The following is a 19,043-nucleotide window of genomic DNA, read 5'->3' on the forward strand; positions in this document are numbered from 1 at the left end:
TGCCCAAACATTTGCAGCAAACTCTGTGGAGTCGGAATCGAAGGGAAATGTGCCCTGCCATTTTTCTTCAGCCTTTTTGCAATGCAACAGGACAATCAATACAGATCTTTGCAGTAATCATGTATTGATTTTCCTAGAATATAACTCCATTTAAAGCACTTTTATCCCCAAGAGTAGGAACATTGGAGGCTATCAAAGGAGGAAGTAAGTTTCCTTGACCCCATCTGCAGAGCACAATTGATTAGCGGAGCGTAGTTATGAGTGTCCGAGAGAGACGGAGAAGAGAAGTCACCGCAAGGTTAATACCAGCTAAGAGAAACATGACTGTAGGGCATTAGACTGTCTGTAAAATCATAAGGTCGGGGTAAGATGGCCATACCCTCTGAAGTGACACGCCATTCTGGGTGCCTGGCATCCTTAGACTCCCCGTAACAGCTGAGTTTGGGGGACCGAGAGAGATGTAAATGCATGTAGGAAGGAGGTGATAAGGGAATAACTAATACTGTTTTAATTTTTCTGAGTCATACCTGCGCATCAACTCAGAATATAAACTTACATCATATTGGTTGTTTATTTCATATGGAGGAAGGTTTTGAAAAGATTTCTTTGTTTGTAGTTTATGTATGTGAGTGCTTGCCTACACATCTATCTGTACATGCCTGGTGCTCTTGGAGGCCAGAAGAGATGTCAGATTCCCTGCAACTGGAGTTACAGACAGCTGTGAGCCACCAAACCCAGGTTTTCTGTAAGGACAGCCAGTGTTGTGAACCTCTGTGTGCCAGATTCCAGCTCCTAAGGATGTCATCGGTGGAGGCTGGGGATATGGAGGTCATAGCGCTTAAAGAAAGGCAGCAGAAACTAGGTATACTTCCTGACTGAGCAAACCCCTTCCTCCCCGTGCCTTCACTCTCTACAGACTTTTTTAAATCCACCTTTAAGAATCCTTGAGGTTTTTGCACAGGTGTGGTCATCTCACGGGCATCTCATCTTGCCTTTGTAGCTAGGATGTCACCAAAACCAAGCAGAGCATCCCCTGTAGCAGACTCAAAATTCACGCGCCTGTCTGAAAGAGTGGGAGAGCCCCAGTGGTCTCATGTTTGCGTCATATTGTTTTCCGTTTATTTCTCTAAGTTTCTCTCTTGCTTTTTATAGGAAAACTGGCTTCTCACACGAAAACTCTTTATTAAGCTAAGAATGCGCATAGCTTCATTATCCTCTTCAGTGTGCTAGGCTGGGTACTGTTATTTTGCTAGTTTGTGTATATATATATTTTTTTTTTGGTTCTGTTTTGTTTTGTTTGTTTTGGGGGTATTTTTGGCTTCAGGCAGAGCGACTAGTACACACTGTCAGATAAAGTCCCTTATCTGTTAGCTACACCCTTGTGCACTAATCATAATTCAATAGGCTTACTAATCAAGATTTGAGATTAATGTTTTGATAGAGCAATCAGATTCTTCTAATCTATCATTAGTTGGCAGTCGCTGTGGGCAGAGTGCAGGCGTGGCAATAGTCTGCCTGCTTCCGATGGCTGTGGCTGGGCCCAGCAGTTGGGTAGTGGCACTGGCTGTGGCACTGGACCTGGGCCTTGCAACTAATAGGTTCTGTTCCTGTCTTCCTACTCGCCCTCCCCTCCATCAGTCTCAGAGTAGGTAAGTCGTGTGATCCACAGATGGGGAAGCATGTGTCCCTCTGTCCCTTTCACCTGATAGCCAAGGTGTACCCAGCCAAGTGACAGACCTCAAGGGGATCTGTTGTAACACTGGCAAATAGTGCGCAGAAGCAGAAGACAGATGTAAGTCATCGTTGAGGGTTACCGATTGCAACCCCTTTCGTGTGTCACTAAAACCCCATGTTACCGAGTCTAGCTTCTTGTAGCTCATAGCATCATTTGTTACCTTTGTTCTGTTTGGTTAGATAAATGAAAGCCTTAGCTCTACACCAGTTTTTATAGTATATAGAGCTTAAGGTTCTGATGTAAAATCCTAAAATAATAACTTATGGACAAGGGGATGTAGCTCAGTGATAAAACCCTTGTCTGGAATGTCCAAGGCCCTGGGTTCAGTCCCCAGCACCTGTGATGACGATGATGATGATGACAATGGCAGATTATACTACACAGCGGTCACGCCATTGTATGAGTTTATTGCCAACTCTCATCCTTGTTCCTGCTTTCTTACTAGTGTAGGGATATGTTCTCATTTTAGAAACCTTGAAAATTCCAGAAGAGTTAAAGAAAACATTGTTGAACTTTTGTTACTTTTGTTTATTTGTTTGTTTATATGGGGGCTGGAGACACACGTGTACCATGTGGAGGTCAGAGGACAGCTTGCAGGAGTAGCTTCTCGTCTGCCACCATGTGAGTCCAGGGAATCAAACTCACATTGTTAAGACTCAGCCGCAAGTCTCTACTTGCCGAGCCATCCATCTCCTAGCCCAAGAAAACCAGTTTAATTTCCCCCTAAATCTGATCAACTCGGTTACCTATATTAATATCATATCATCTTCTTAAAGTCAGAGACCCGAATAAATAATTGCTTGCTGGTGTTGCCAGTGAAGACTTTCTCCACCCGGCATGGAACGCCAGGAAACAACCCAGAGGAGCTGCCCCCTGCCAAGGTTTCACTTTCTGCATGAAAATCACCCCGCGGAGGAAGCCTGCGCAGGCTGTGAGTGGCTCTCACGTGTTAGAAGTGACAGCTCCTCAACCTCACACACGTCACCACCCAACTACATGAGTGCTAGCCACACTTTGAGAGGTGTGTGCCTTGGATGGATGACTTAGATGGGGGGGGGGGTAGCAGAGACTGACCTAATTAGACTCCAGGTGTAGTTACGTAGGCAGCGTAGGCAGCAGTGTCTCTGTGTTAATTAACTGCTAGACCAAGCGTGCAGTAGCACCTGGAAACAAAGACCAGTTCATGGAGGAAGTTTCCACTCCGTGCTTCGCCTTTAGAATTTTTTTAGAAAGTTGTCTTTCGCGCTCCCCCTTTTTTGTGGTTGAGACGTGAGAAGTAAGGCCAGCTGTTTTACAGGAACGGTTCACTCTTTCTCCTTTCCCCTTAATTTTGGTCCATCCTTTGGACTGATCTTTTATACAGGTAGATTTGTCCTTACTCATGCCTGTGACTATCGCCAGGCCCATGTGACTCTCACCCTCATTCCTCCTCACCAAGCCCTTCAGCCCTCCTCTATGAAGAGGGAGACCCTGCCTGCGCCTCAGGCTCAGCTGATACCCTATCAACTCGTACGTGCCCTAGACTTCCTTCAGTGACCCTTTCTGTCTGCAAGTGGCAGAATGGGAAAGGCAAGAGCCCTTCAGGTCATCAGTGACACACTGTGTGGAAAGTATGTGGTACCCTCCCAGTTCTTCCCTGGTCCCCAAGAGAGAAAAGCCCCACCTTTAGGTCCCACTTTCCTAGCGCTGTTTTCTTGACAGCATCCCCTAGTTTCATTTTTTTCTACTAATGCAGCAAAGTAAGACCACCTTGCTCACATGGTAACATGAATGGTATCATTCTAGAATTCTCTCTGTAGAAATGTTAGGTGTTGTAAGAACTCGCTAGATAAGGTCTTGCCAGAAGCACTAGGAGCCGATGAACTGATCAGGTCTCACTGTTTTCATCAAGGCCTCTCATCAGCTATGAGGGGGAAAAAGGTTTCTATTTTACTGCCCAGAACTGACAACAGCTGGCTATCTAGTGAAGCTCTGGCTCTGTTGTTTACTTATCTTTTTTCTCTTAAATACCCAACGTGGTTACATCATCCTTTACAGCAGTGGTTCTCAGCCTTCCTATGCTGTGACCCTTCAATATAGTTCTTCACATTGTGACCCCAACCATAAAATTCTTTTCATTGCTACTTCATAACTGTAATTTTGCTACAGTTATGAATCATGATGTTATATCTGCTATTCGGGCCTTCTGATATGCGGCCCCTGGGAGAGGGCCATTGACTCTCAAGGGGTCACAGCCTGTGGGTTGCACCGCTGCTTCACACCACCACAGCAATCCGTGTTGCTTTTGGAACATCGAGAACCCAGAGGAGACATGTTCCTTGTCCCCAAAGAGTTTGCCATCAGCCTAGGAAGATAAGAACAGCCCCAGGGACCTCAAGAGAGAGACAGCATGTGGCAGTGCATGGTTATCAAAGGAAAAGAAACGAATGACTTTGGACCCGTCTAATAGTAGGAACTCATAAATACCATTATAGTCTCTCATATAGTAAGAAACTGAAATGTTATTATGTAAGCAGAGGCCTTTTGGGTGCTGAGCAGGTAATAGGTAGAGCTCTATGGCATGGCCTAAAGAACCATCATCAAGCTAGAACACACTTTTTAAAAAAGCCAGCCGTGCCTTTAATCGTAGTACTCAGGAGTACATGTGCCTACAAATGCACATAGAGTGCATACACATGTGCCTACAAATACACACACAGTGCATACACATGTGCCTACAAATACACACACAGTGCATACACATGTGCCTACAAATACACACACAGTGCATACACATGTGCCTACAAATACAGAGTGCCTTACAACAACAACAACAAAAACCTGTGTAACCAATAAAGATGCATTGTTCTGGCTCATGGCTGAAATGAAAATCCAGACATTTTAAATTCTCTTAACACTAATGAATACCACAGACCCAGGTTAGATAATCATGTCACTATCAAGTTCCAAGTATAGATGGGTTTGCTTCAAGTCCCCTCAGCACAGTCTTAAAAACAAATCTCAGTTGTGTGAGACTTAGGCAGGCAGGTCCCATAGGTCTTTCCTAAAAGACGGCATGTATTATGATGGCAGGCTTGTTGCATCAGGAAATCTAGACCATTTTGTGGCAATCTTAAAAAGTGGCTGAGTTCCAGGAACCTCCAGATGCTGGGTGCAACATAATTCTAATAACGTAGGAAAGCTGGGGTTGTCCTTGCTCTCGGCAAAGAGGTGCCTATAGAGAAAAACATTGTTCTTGAAGTCAGGTAATGTGAGGACACATTCAGTGGATGCAGGGTAGCAGAGGAATGACGTTCATAGACTTCTGAGGTAAGGAAGCCTTGTAATCAACTGGCTATAGCAGTAAAGAGGTGGCTGGAGTCAAGGGTGGTTCTGTGATTTCAAATGTAGAGATAAATGTACATTTTGGGGAAGTAGCTGTGTGCTCTGTTAGTTTGAGCCTAGGAAAGCATCTTAAAAACTACAGCCATGTAAACTGGCTGCTAAGAAAACCTATAATGCAAGGAACAATGGCATTTTCCACGTTATGAAGAAATGACTCCCCAAAGGAACTTTATGTCCATGCAGTTATTGATGCCCTGGGTAGAAATAAATAATGAAAGAAAATGACCCAGTTGTGATTTTGATGGACACATTCCCCGACCTAACATCTGTTCAACTTAGGGCTTTCAGCTTTCAGGTGACGCAGAGGGGATGATCGGTACCCAGAGGAGCTGCATGCTGCACGTGGATTTTGACCTCTTCTCAGCCAGTGATTGTGGCAGGGTACCATTGCACTGCTGAGCAGTGGTGATGACCTGCAGCTCCTGTTTCATCCCTGGGTCATCTAGGGAGCCAGCATGCTCTGCAGTGTGTAGCCGCAAGTGTGCAGTAGGCCAGGCGCTGTCTATGCATTTTCAACTTACAGTACTGTCAGTGTGAAGTGTGGGCAAGGACCTTCAGACCCCATCCCGGAGCCAATGGGGCATGTGTATGTTATTGATAGTTATTGTCCTGGCCATCGTCTTGGAGAGCTTGTGTGTAATTCAGGGCTGTGTTCATTCCCTCATCAGTTAGCAGCCAGATTCTCTCTTCCTTCTTGTTTACTTTAAAGGTTTTTCACAAGATTGAAAAAGTACGCTCAGTTAATAAAGTACTTGCCTTGCAAGTGTGAGGAAGTCCTTCCAATTTTTGCAACCCAGATAACAAAAAGGCTGAGCATGGTACTGCATGCCTGTAATCCCACCTCTGGGGAGGCAGAGCCAGGTTGATCCCTAAGCTCACTGGCCTCCTCACCCAGCCTACTTTGTGAGTGAGCTCCAGGCCCCTGGGAGACCAAGTCTCTAAACACAGGTGGTCTATGACTAAGGAATAATCTAAGGTTGTTCGCTGACCCCCCCCCCACGCATATATACTTGCACTAGTAGCGATATTTCATTTGTATTTTAGTAAATAAAGTCTCATTCTGAGGTTTCCTGCAGGCAGGATTGCCATTTTTGGACTGAGGTCGAGGTAAGAGCCAGTGGCTGACTGCTTTGCTTTTCTGGTCTTCAGGTTGAACCCCAATATCTGTCTCTAGGTTTTTATTTCATGCTACTGTACTCTCACAATACACAGTCTCACATAGTCATACACATGTATTACCTTGATTATTCAGAAACTGTGAAATTGCTAAGAGCTGTCAATTCTAACTCATGTATTTATTTACTTATTTTAGGGTTTGTTTGTTTGTGACAAGGTTTCTCTGTATGGCCCTGACTGTCCTGGAACTTGCTCTGTAGACCAGGCTGGCCGTGAACTAAAAGATCTATTTGCTTGCCTCTGGCTCCAGAGTTGTGGGATTAAAACTCTGTGCCACAATACCAAGGCAACCTGACTCTTACTAGACTGTTCGTTCACTCTTGGGATTAGCAGTTGTTCTCAGTGATATGGAAGAGCCTATATAGTATTCACAAAACTGGTCACTTTCTGCAAAAGGTGCTAGCAAGGTATGAGGGCAAATACAGAAGAAAGCCCTCTCTCTACCTGTTTGCTAAGCTTTTTGCCCAGGTCTCAGAATCTAAATCTGGCCAAAAGGTTGACTTGAGTACAGAGAGGTGCCCAGTGTGGGCTGTCTTTACAGAAACTGGACTGTCCCATTCCAGAGAGCAGAAACAATGAGACTTAAGTCCCAAACAATTGGACTTTTAAAAACAGACAACACACTTTGAAAATTTGTATGTATGTTGTCCACTCTTTTCCCTGTATGGCAAGGGCATTCTAAATATGTAGTCCAGGGCTGTCTGTTTGATAAGATTTGTAAGTGTGTGTGCGTGTGCGTGTGTGTGTGTGTGTGTGTGTGTGTGTGTGTGTGTGTGATGATACAGTTGTTCAGTTCAGAAAATGTATAGTTCAGTTCATTCCAGCTTTTTTGTGGTCCTTTGAAGCCCCTGCAGCTTCAGTCTAGGTGCACTGTCGAACTCATAATCATAGGTCACTGTTCTTGTCGGGGCCTTTGCTAGGCTGCCACTTCAGGGAACCATGGGAAGTTTTGATGCAGACAAACCCAATAACATTTTTTTTTCCTTTGTTTAGATTAGTGCCTTTAAATTAAATAACTGTGTCCCCTCAGCTTTAAGTCAGAGCCTCCGTTGTCTCGAGATCCCTAGCTGCTTGAATGCAGCTTTCTCTTCTCTTTTTCTCTTTTGGTTCACTGGCTGGTTTGGAGCTTGTGGTTTTGAGATTGGGAATTTGGGGTGCTGATAGCAGAGGATCCCTGTGAGCACAGTCATCACTCCAGGCCTGCAAAGCTTTGGTTTAAAATGTAAAGGAGCTACCATTTCATATGGAAACAATTCCCCATGGCCTTCTTTCCAGGCCTGAAGGCAAGGTCTCTGGTGAATAGTTAAATACCTGTTAGATGAGACCTGCAGATAGCTCGGTGGATTAGTGCAAAGCATAGAGGAGGCTCATGTTTTCAGCTGTCTATCCTATTTTAAGGTTCCTTTCGCCCCTCACTACTCTGAATTCACCAGATTAGCCCTAATCTAATATTTAGTTCCTTAATGTTTGCAACCTCAGGTTGGCCTGGGCTCCCAGCCTTTGTTGCCTATCTCTGTTAGCATCTCTGCATGCATAACAGGGCTGTCAATAGGCCTGCCCTGGGCCTCAGAAGAGCAGAACACGTTGAGAAGGATCCCTCTGGGTCAGAAAGACAGACTGAAGGGTCAAAACAAAATGCCCCATGCTGCTCCCAGCCCTTCAATCACTTCCAGAAAGGAGTGGTTTTCCTAGAGGCCTGAAGTTCCTCTCCAGAGTGTCCCTCACTGTCAATGGAAGTGAACTGTCGGGTTAGAAATACTTTAGAGAATCTGTGTCAGAACCAGAGTCGGAGTCTGTGGGCTAGCCAGCACATTGCTGTGTTCTTTGGCTTTTTCCAGCCTGGACTAGGTGCCCATTTCTGCAGCAACCATCTAGGGTCGTGAGTCAGCGACACCAAACAGTATGACTGCCGGGAACATGCTGTTGAAGCCATGCTGAGCAGTGAAGTCCCACAGGAGAACAAGAACACCCCTTTGTTTGGTTTGTTTTGTTTTGTTTTGTTTTGTTTTGTTTTGAGACAGGGTTTCTCTGTGTAACAGTCCTGGCTGTCCTGGAATTCGCTCTGTAGACTAGGCTGGCCACAAGCTCACTGAGATCTGCCTGTCTCTGCCTCCCAAGTGCTGGGATTAAAGGCCTGAGCCGCCACCGCCCAGTAAGAACTTCACCCCTTTGTATTTCCCTTGGAGCCCTCCTTTAAGGAGTACGTCACACTGCCCAGAGTTCTTCACTGCTCTGAGAAGTGAATGAAATTTCAGTGCATGAGAGTTCTTACTTTATTGCAGCCTCCCTCCCTGTCATCTTGGGGAAACTAAGGCCGAAGAAAAGGCGCCTGAGTTTCCAGAATTCCTGGGCGACCACTGATCTCTGGCAAGAGCGCCCAGCGCTGGCACTCTGGTGAGAGCGCCAGACACACCATTTATCCACTTTGCTTTGCCATCATGTACCGCCTGTTTTAGATATTACTTTTCTTACTGCCTAGAGGTTTTTATATTATAAAGGGCTTATATTTATGGTCCTTGAAGCTTGAGTTTTATGGACTTTTCTACTTTAGAAAAATACAGATAATGTTTATGAAGACAACACAGAAACCTGAGCAAATGGCTTATAATATATGTGTTGTCCTATTAAGACGTCATACGTGTACAGATACTGACTAAGCTCTTAGAATGGCGATATTGTGTGCAACTTCAGCCTTCCCTTACCACTGTCCACAAATGATTTTACTGTTAGAAAGACCATTTGATACAAATGCACCTTGTCCTGCTTCTTTTCAGCTTCCAGCTCCCTGGAACCACGTGCCAATTGCCATTGCTGGTGAAGGCGTGTGTGGGGGGCACCACTGAAACCTTTATTCTGGTAGTGAACACTTAAGTGAAGTCCTTCGCTGTGGCTCCAACTCCATTAAATTAGGGTCTAAATGGAGACTTGTCCTCAGACACTGTGACCTGCCAGAGGCTCTCAGAGGACTGGGTGAGATGTTCGTGTGAAGTAGTCTCGGACTTTAGGAGCTGGGGGGAGCCTCACTCACACTGTATAGCTGATTGACCTTCTTGGGCTGCAGAACTCTTCTTGGGGTCTCAGAACATGCCACAGGTTTGGAGGGAGAGCTTGGATAAGGCCTGGAGGGAGGGTTTCTTATGAAGTAATTTCTGTGGCGATGCCAACTGTGGTGCAATCCTGTGCGGCTGTGAAGTGGCCTTCCTCACCTCTCTGGCTCTCCTACCTTCCCAGAAGCCTCACTGACTCCTTTCTAGGCTTGAGTCCAAAAGCAGTGTCTTAGATACTGTCTGCTTTCTGATCCTTCCTTGGATGGTGAGCATGTGAAACAGGATGGGGGGGGGTGAGGGTGGCTGCTTCAAGAGCAGCCAGTCACAGGGCTGATGTAGGCAGGAGGATCTCCCTTGGAGCTGTGGGACCTCCCATTTATGTGGCTTCCTTTCTTCCCCTTGAAAATGGTACACTGGAATTTGGGGGAGGCTGAGACTTGGAGGAGGGGATCAGAGCAGACCTCACCAATACTACGTGTGACATACCGTCAGAGGCCTTTCCGGGCCTTCCGTCCTGGCATGCCCATGAAGCTACTCTTGCTAGCTTTTGATGCAGCCTGTAACACAGCGCTGTCAGGGATGAGGGGGCCCCATGGAAATAATGTGCAAAGCCCCTTGATGAGGGTGAGGAGCAGCAGCAGCTCCAGAAGTGCCTCTTTCCCAGGAGTGCTAGAGTGGACAGAGATAGTGGAGGGTGTGGAAGAAGAGATGGTGGGCTTCCTTGAGCAAAGCTCTGTAGAGATCAAAGGAGAAGCATGGAGGTGGGTTGGGGAGGGGTCACTTCTGCAAGATTTATTCAGCAGTGTTTGCCAAGTTGTGCAGAGCACTGAGCATACAGTAGTGAACTGGAAAGACATGGCCCGGCCCTCATGGTGCTTAGTATTCGGCCTGCCCTCCACTCCACATCTATGCAAGTTCAGTCTGCTGCATAAAGCTTGAGTGCTTGGTATGTCACCTACTGTAGGGAGCTACAGAAGAGGCTCTGATCTTCTATTTGCAGCTTCTTAAGTCTCTTACTTCCTGCAGGAATTTGTTTCTACGTTGGTTTCCAGACACTTGGCCCTCTTGGCCCTGGTCAGGTAACATGTACAAGGCTCTCATTGGTATCCACCGCTCAAGGCCGGGATGAGAGCCCAGTGGGGACTGATTATTCCCTTGACCACCGTTGCATATGGCTACCCTTTGGAGAGCTGGGTTAGTGAGGATTTGACTGAAGCTCTGCAAACCCTGGGTCAGACCAGAGTTCAAACCCAGTCCCGTAAACCACTTTAATACCAATGGTAGAAACACCAGTGTGAAAGCAGGCCCTTTAGGGAGAAGCATGCAGTGGGTCAGTCCCTTTACTACCTCTGCTTTCCAGTAACAATGATTCCAAGTCTGCGTCTCTTTCTATGCGGTTAATTCCAGTAGGCGCACTCCAGAAAAGAGGGTTGTTGGTGACTTCAAAATCTAAATGAGATGAAGAAAAATTATTCGTATGGCATAAATCTCAGCTATATTAGCTAGATTGGTTAAAGGAAAAATGAGGTAAGGCTTATTCGCAACTATAGATATGTTTCTTTTATTTTATTTTTAATTATATAGGGTGTGGCACACGTGAATACAGTTGCTTGAGGAGGCCAGGGACATTAGATTCCCTTGGAGTTGGAATTACAGGTAGCAAGAGATGCCCAGCACGCTGAGAATGGAACTCAGGTCCTCTGCAGGAGTGGTCTGCATTCCAGACTACTGGTCTATCCCTGCAGCCATAGATATAGTTCTTGCTCTCTCTTTTTTACTGTGTATGAATGTTTGAGTGCATGTATGTATGTGTACCTCATGTGGGCCTAGTGCCCATGAAGGCCGCATTCCCTAGAATTGGAGTTATGGATGTTTGTGAGCTGCCAGGTGGATGCTGGGAACTGAATCCACGTCCTCTAGAAGAGCAGCAAGTGCTCTTACCACTGAGCCATCTCTCCAGCTCCCTTAATGTGTCTCTTGAAGCACATGGAGGAATCTACTGTAAGTTCTATTGCCCGTTCTTGTGCTTGTGTTACTGTGGGAGAGACCCACGTTAACTGTATACGTAAGATCATTTCAGGTGGTGGCTGGAAAGCGGGAGACAGTGTTGACAGAACAGACTGAGAGAGGCAGGAACAGCACCATTTAAACCAAGCTCTGAAAGACAAAAATATCAGAACCACATGAAGACCTGGAGTTAAGTGATATAGATCCAGGGAGCAGTGTTGAGCCCCTGAAATGGAATAGACTTGGTGTTTGGAGGTGTCACTGCTCACACAGGGCACTGATCACAGATCTGGGAGATGAGAAGCCACATGGAGTTTAGCTTCTGTTTACAGTTCAGAGAGTATCTTAGAAAGATGGCTGGTGATGAGCCTAACCCATCCACAGAGGAAGCTGTGCCTAAAATGTGTGTTTTATTTAGGGCCGAAATGCTGAGTTTCTTCCCTTCCACAAGCTCTGCACTGAGTGACGTGGGCATTAGTGAAGTGAACCATTTCTTACAGAAGTGCTTCAGAAGGTCTGGAGCCCTGTTCTACAGACTGGTGAACCCCGCTGTAGAAGCCTTTAAAATGACCCGGAGTGTTGTCTTTTATATGTAAAGCGTCCCCTGAACTTGCCTGGCCATTCACAGTATCACGCTGCCCTGAGGACTCCATTGCTGTGGTCCTCATCTCACAGTGGACCATTGCACTATCTAGACCCACAGCCCCCTAGGAGGGAACCTCTTCTGGCTGCCCTGCTGGCACAGGCATCCCCAGGGGCAAAGGTGAGGTGTCCTGAGACTGTGGGTCCCAGGATGTCTCCTCTTCAGGGCCATACTAGCTAAATGGAAATTAGGAAACTCTTCAGGGCAAGAAGCTAATAAATAAGAAGTGACAGGCATCATAGATTAAGGGATTATTGTGCATGGTGGCTGTTCTGCAAGATACGTGGTGGCGGGTGAGAGGGGCTAATAATCCCCCGAAGTGTGCGCCTGATGAGATGATGATACGAAAGGAAAGTGGTTTGACTGGAAGAGCAAATGAGAAGATTGACATCCTCTATATGGCTGCTCCAGAACCTTCGCTGTGGGTCCGTGGGATGTTCCTCGGAGCTTTCCCACCACCGATGGTTTCTCATTGTAGTCCCTGGCTCTGATGTCTGGAAAAGATAAAGGAATCTGTCTGTGGTTTGTTTGATGGTATTGGGAATACCGACGGAGGCAGAGTCGGGTTTCTCAGCTGGTGTGGGTGAGGAGTACCCTCCCTGAGCCTCCACAGACTTGAGTCACAGGAAGTCACTGCCGGGCTGTACAGTCGTGTACCCAATGAAGGCAGGCATCACTTCCAGGTCTTTGAACTGAATTATTCCACCAGCAGTGCTCAAGCTGTAAGTGTGGCACAAATTAATGGAGAAAAATAGTGACTTGTGTACAGTTGTCGCTTCTGTTCTTATTAGGATCAGAAAGCGCAATTGGGTGAGGATCACTTCGGGAGAGAAGGAAAAAACATATGGTACTTATTGTTTTGGGTGCATGTTTTCATGAGAACGGGGGAATACCACGTCGTTAATAACTCTGGCACACCGCACCAATTCTGGTCGGTCTGATAGATTAAACATGAGCCCTCTCTCATTATCCCGGCAGCCACGCTGCTTCAGCTTCCATCCCAGCCTGATATGTATTCCATGCACAGTCAAGCCTCTGAGTTGACATCTTCTTCTAAAATTGTTTGGCTGTAATAAATAGAAAACTTTCAGCACTGCTGTAAAGCATTGCTGGTTGGCATCATTTCCTACCCCCTTTTAATTATTCCTGACACTGTGGAGAAACATCTAATATAAATCTGTAATGTGCACTGATGACAAACTACACGGTTGAAGGGCCATGTAATTTCTCCACAATTAATTAAAGTGCATGGAGATTTTTTTCCCTCTCTTTCTTTCTTTTATTCCCCCCCCCCCCCCCAGCAGCCAGATGCCACTGACTGGCTCAAATAACACTGCTGTCAACTGTAAAAAATTAAGATCCAAACCATAAGAAAGGTTCTTAGATAAAGAAACCAGATGCCAGGTTATTTGTGATACCACCGCATACATCTTGATGTAGGCCACCATTGTTCAACATCTGTACCTCCGCCGCTTTAATTACGCACTTAACTCAGCAAGCCTGGCAGCAGTTTATCTCCACAAGTACCGTCACTTTGGTAAATCTTTTTATTAAAAAAAATTGAATGGTGCCAATCAGCCCAGGGAAGAGAGACAGAGACACTGGAAGCCCTTGTGCACAGGGAGGCGGCCGCCTGTTGGTGCCAGCAGCATGCTGGTGTTTATGGCACATGTGTGTGGTCACTTGGAGAGGAGAAAGTGTTCTGCTACCAGTGCAGGCTGATCTGCCACCTGGAATTGATCAAAAGCAAATTAATTTTCATTTCCAATTAGGAATACAATTAAGTGCAAAGTGGTGAGGGGTGGGGGGATCGTACTGTTTCCACACGGCTCCTGTGGCAGGAAGGCTGGAGGAAATCCTTGTCTTCGTATCTTTCTGTGTAATTCATTAGTGTGAACGTTTACCATCCTGGAATAGCCCCTCTTCCCCTCCCTTAGAGCTCAGGAGAAGAGCAGGGGAGGGCAAGTTAGGTCAGCAGCTCCTCGCCAAGCATTCTCCGACTCTGAGCACTTTCCCAGGATCCACCTGGGATGATGGGGTGGGTGTTGTAATGGAGAACCCAAGTTAGGAATCAGGACTTCAGCCTTCAGTCCGCTGACTTTCCTGTGTCTCAGCCTCACCTGGCAAAAGAGCTTTACTTCCCTGCCTGGCCCATGATCAGAGATGCTGACAATTGTGTGGCTCCCTCTGACTGTTGAATGTTGGAAAGGGGATCCCAGCTCTCTTCCTTTGACTTTTTTCTGCATTCCAAATGCTGCCTTTTGTTGGAGTCTGGGAACAGCTAGTATGTTTATTGCCAAGGGTGGTAAACACAGAGGGCTTAGACCCAGATTTTAAGGAAAATCGATGTTTGCCGATTTTGAGTCTAAGAACACAGAGACTCAAGAGTGATTTGGTGGCCTCTCCAAATCGTCACTCTGCCTTCACCAGAGCAGCCAGCCATCAGCAAGCTGTCACGCTGAGACTGTCCTGAGCACCCATCTCACAGACCAGAGCGGATGCTAAACATTTCGTCATCTGAATAACAATGAAGAGAACCGCCCATAATAGCTTCCATCTTCCCAGAGTCCTCCAGGTGATGGATGGAGAGGAGAAGCCTCTGGGTCAGAGGAACAGCTGCTTCAGTTGAAGACTATCCGGCTGCGTCCATGTGGAGGCCCCATCTCCACTGCTCCAGGCCATATTTTACCTCAGACAGCCCCCACCTTCCTTTTCCCAATTCAGGGGTTTACATTTCCTCCCCGCATGGTATTTGTGCTTTAAAAGAAGATTTTATTACTTGTGCTGCAATGGAATTTCTCTTTACTAGACAGTTGGCATGACCGCAGCCTGAAACCACAGTGGCACTGTTAACACGCCGGGGTCAGCTTTCCCCTTTAGAGCTATTCTTTCCTTTCCTTTATTTTCTTAAAGGGGGAGACGGGTAAGCACCAACAAATCAGCACAACTATTAGCTTTCTGATTTATTGGCTACAGAGAGCAAAAAAAGTTAATGCAAAGTGACGGAGAAACGAGAAGAGACGGCATGAAAACATTCTCATCCCACGTTTCCAGCTGAAATCACACCACAGGCAGTTGGTTATCTGAAGATAGACATCTTCAGTTTCCTGATTGCATAATAGAAATGGGATTTCTTTTCCCCCTAAAAAGCCAGAAAGCTTTATCCATAATGTTGACATGCATTTCTCAGTGCCTTGGATTCCAGCTGTCCTCCTCTTGAGGGTCTTCACAGTGGCTAACAGCGGCCCCCCTTTCTCGGCACCGGCAGGAGAAATCCATAGCCCTAACATCACGTAGGAAGAAGAGAAACGTTCCTTCACTTGCCCCTTTGGGCATTTGGTAGCAGGCAGGACTCCCACCATTATGAAGTAACTCTGAGGAGAATTAATCCGGTATTGACTGGACTTCTAATGGCTGAATTACCAGCATATCATACGGCTTTTTGTTTATGTTTATGTTAGGGTTTGATGTTTCTGAGGGTTTGAGACTGGCTGCCACAGCTCAGGGCTACTGTCCTGGCTAGGCATTGGTCGCTCTACAGTGGCCCTCCCTCCCCACAGCCTGTGGACTCTGTGATCCGAAGCTTTCTTGTCATCCAAATGCAGTTGGTCCCAGCTATGCTTCTCGCTCCCCTGGGTTTCTGAAGGTGTTGTTCCAAGACAGAATTCTTGATTTTCACTTGTGATTACGTCACTCGGGCATCCAAAGTGCCCATGATCTCAAAAGCAGACCTCATTTTCAAATCACCCTGTATATTGATACCTCATTTTATTTAACATGGTGTTTTAAAATCATATTTAAAAGACAGTTTCTTTGGTCTCATGTGCCCTTGGCTAGGAAACAAAGGAAGCCTCTTTTAAGAGGTGTTTTACATTTTATGACTACTGAGAGAGAACATAGTTCTTTAATAGGTAAGTATATAAGAGTTCCACGAAACAGGGTTTCAGAGATTAGAAGCTTTGGAACAAGGTTGTTTGATAACATCTCTGAAGGGCGGAGGACAGAATGTAAACCTCAGAGCTTTAGATGCCAAAACAAAACACTCCCTAAGCTGTGGGCAGCGGAAGCTTTTCTAAGGTCGTTTTATTCCAGCAGTAGTAGAGTTCTGCCCTGATTTGGGGTAAGGGGTGTGCAGGATGGACCCCTTGTCGTCTTCTTCGTGGTTATGGGCGTGTAATGTGTTCTTCGTTGAGCCAGGCAATTGACAGAGACGCCAGTGCGTTTAAGACTTGAGTCTACTGGAAATGAGACTTGCATTCCTGCCAGAAATGGATGCTTTACTGTGTCCACCACTATCACACATCTTGATTTTTTTTATCCGACTCTTAAAACAATAATATCAAACAACTCCAGGGGAAAAAGTTAAATGTTTCCATATGAAGAGCTGATTAAATTTGTATGGTTTTCTTTTCAGTAAAAATTGATACGTGATGAAACGCAGCGCAGCTGTGTGTCTGGTTGGGGCTGGTACTCCTGAGGCCTCTGGTCTCTGCCAGGCTGAAGGCCAGGACCTGGACCCGATATGCCCATCCCTTCAGCACTGAGCACAGAGTCCCTTGTCCCTGGCTTGGGCCATATCTCTTAATGCACACCATTGTCTCGTGTCATTTTTGTGTCCTCTGAGAGGGCAGACGAGTCCACACAGAGTCCTGTGGTGTATAGTGTTCTGCCAGAACTCCTGCGGGAAGAAGCCTGGCTGGGTTCAGGGGAGAGATTTGTCATGAGGGAACTAATTGATTGGCTTGTGTGTCTGCGGAAGTCCTGACGCCTGGCTTTCACAGAGTGTGATGCTGGGCTCAGCGTTATTTTGTCTGTGTGCTGCTCCTACTTCTGAGTCCCCATTTCATTCAGACCTTCCTCTGGGTCACCAAGAGATGGCCTCAGCCGCTGTCCCTCCATGTCCATCCCCCTTGGGGAAATGAGGGCCTTAGAGCGTTCCCAGTACAGCTGCTCCCTTGCCTTGGTTCTAACCAGGGAGGTGGGTGTGCTGCTGCCCAGGGGGTGGTTGAGCTGTGTGTAAGCCCTGGAGGGACACTGTGGTAGGGTAACAGACAGTGGCCTTCACCTACGGGAAAGGCTGTTCACCAGACGATGCGATCTGAACACGAACTCCGAATCAGGAAACCAGAGTTAGCGAGGAGAGCCGGCCACATCACTTCTGTTCTCATCCTTCTTCAAACATGAGCACAGAGGAGAGTGCTTCCTGGTGATGGGTGCAGAGGTCCAGGCTTGGCTGTGTTTTCCCAGAATTCAGAGCAAGGAAGAGACTCTTGATGCTGCCACCAGTGGCCAATGGTGCCAGTGGAATTTTTGTTCAGTAGATTTTTTTTTTTTAGAGATGAAATCACACTGCCACTTTTCCACTTAAAAACGCATGTCCATCTTTCCTCATGTAGAGGACCCACACCAGTGTCTAGACTCTGTCCAGGCTGAAGCAAGCTTCCTCCCCTGCTCATCCAGTGTTCTTGCAGCCGGACTCTGAGGTGGACTGGTCTATGTTCTATTCCTATTCCAGACTGTTCTATCTCTAAGATTGGCAGGCGTCCTTCATTTCTGTGTCCCAAAAGTCTCATATTAACCTGGGCATGGCAGCACCCTCTGTAATTGCAGCACTCTGGAGGCTAAAGCAGGAAAAGTATAAATTCAAGGCTGTCCCAGGAGAGGGAAAGGGAGGGAGAGCTGGCAAGTTAGTCCCCCGCTCCCAGTTTCCGAAGATCTCCTGTGGCTGAAGTTTGCTTGCCTCTTGAGTCCATAGCCTTGGTTCCTCAGACCATGATGTCCTGAGCGCTACACCATGACACACACACACACACACACACACACAGTATAGATATCTTTCTGCAGTAAGGTCAGAGCCTGGGAAAATGAGCAGGTGAGCTCCCTCCAGGACTCCTCAAGTAGCAACAGTAAAGGTCTCCCCGCTTGGGGACTTCAATTTTGTGACAGAGAGAAGCAGACAAACTTGACTCAGCATCCATTAGACTCCAGGGAAGTGGTCTGTGATACACAGCCATTGCAGGTCTGTATTCGTCAGGCTGAGTGTTTGCCCTGGCTCCCTCCCAGCCCCCATCACTACACCTAGGAGAGACAGTCGGCAAACACAGCCCTCTCCTCAGAAGAGTTCTCTTCAATTAGAATTTTACACATCCCAAATAAACAAGAGCACGTTTGAAATGTAAATTCCTCTTTTTCCTAGGCAACTTGCACCAGCTCCACCTACCTAGAGACCGTTTCTCCTTGAGCACAAAGCGGTTATGTTTGTTCCCTGCTTCCCTTCAGGGCGGTTCAGCCCAGGGTCCCTAGTCCACTTAGATCCCCGTGTGTGTGAGTGTGTGTTTTTCCTTAAACACTTTCTGCAGTTTAGTTATTTGTTGTAATTATCAAGTTCATTTTTCTCTAATAGACGTGATTAAGTATATTTAGCACTGTGTAATGAGGTTTCTGCCTGGCTGCATCTTAGCTAATAAGGAATTCCTTAGCGGCGTCCCTGACAGCTGCCGCCAGTCCCAGGTCTGTGCTGCCGCAAGAGACCCCTTCCCTGAACTGCTAGCATTAGAGAAATTAACTCCATTACACTAACCATAAAATTGAGGCTGAAATTTGATTACTAATAGAGCCTCAGTTCAGCTAGAAACTATAGCAGCAGCAGGGGGGGAAGGTGAGGACGTGTGATAATGCCGGTGTCTGTGTTTTTTCTCTGTGCGTGTGCTCGGCTGTTTCCAGTCATACCTCCCGTTTATTTCCTAGACAGAAAGGAGAGATGAATGTCTAGCTGATGGACTTAGACCTGTGCCGTGTGATTGGGCCGGTGCGCGACCGGAAGTCTTTGTTACTGCCTTGAGGATGGTGCCTAGCTATTAGGGTCTCTGTCTTTGCTGGGCAAAGAAAGCCCTCAGTGTGTTTTTGGCTGTGGAAACTATGCCATTGTCACTGGCAGTCCAGATTTGTAAGGCTAAAGTGCCGGGGACAATTAGTAATTGGTGACTGGCTGCTATGATGTATAGTTGCTTAGCAACGGTCCCTGAATTAAGTCTCTGGAAGGGACATACAG

The 19,043-nt window shown here is 46.6% G+C and overlaps 1 protein-coding gene across 1 annotated transcript in view; it reads left to right on the top strand.

The window, feature by feature from the left end:
• The window catches only part of Fto (FTO alpha-ketoglutarate dependent dioxygenase), a 332,887-nt gene that overhangs the window by 264,015 nt on the left and 49,829 nt on the right, over positions 1-19,043 (top strand). The window lies entirely within an intron of this gene.

This window comes from Alexandromys fortis, unplaced genomic scaffold (assembly GCF_014885135.2).
Source record: "Alexandromys fortis isolate MF-2015 unplaced genomic scaffold, M_Fortis_MF-2015_v1.1 scaffold_1, whole genome shotgun sequence".
NCBI classification, from domain to species: domain Eukaryota; kingdom Metazoa; phylum Chordata; class Mammalia; order Rodentia; family Cricetidae; genus Alexandromys; species Alexandromys fortis.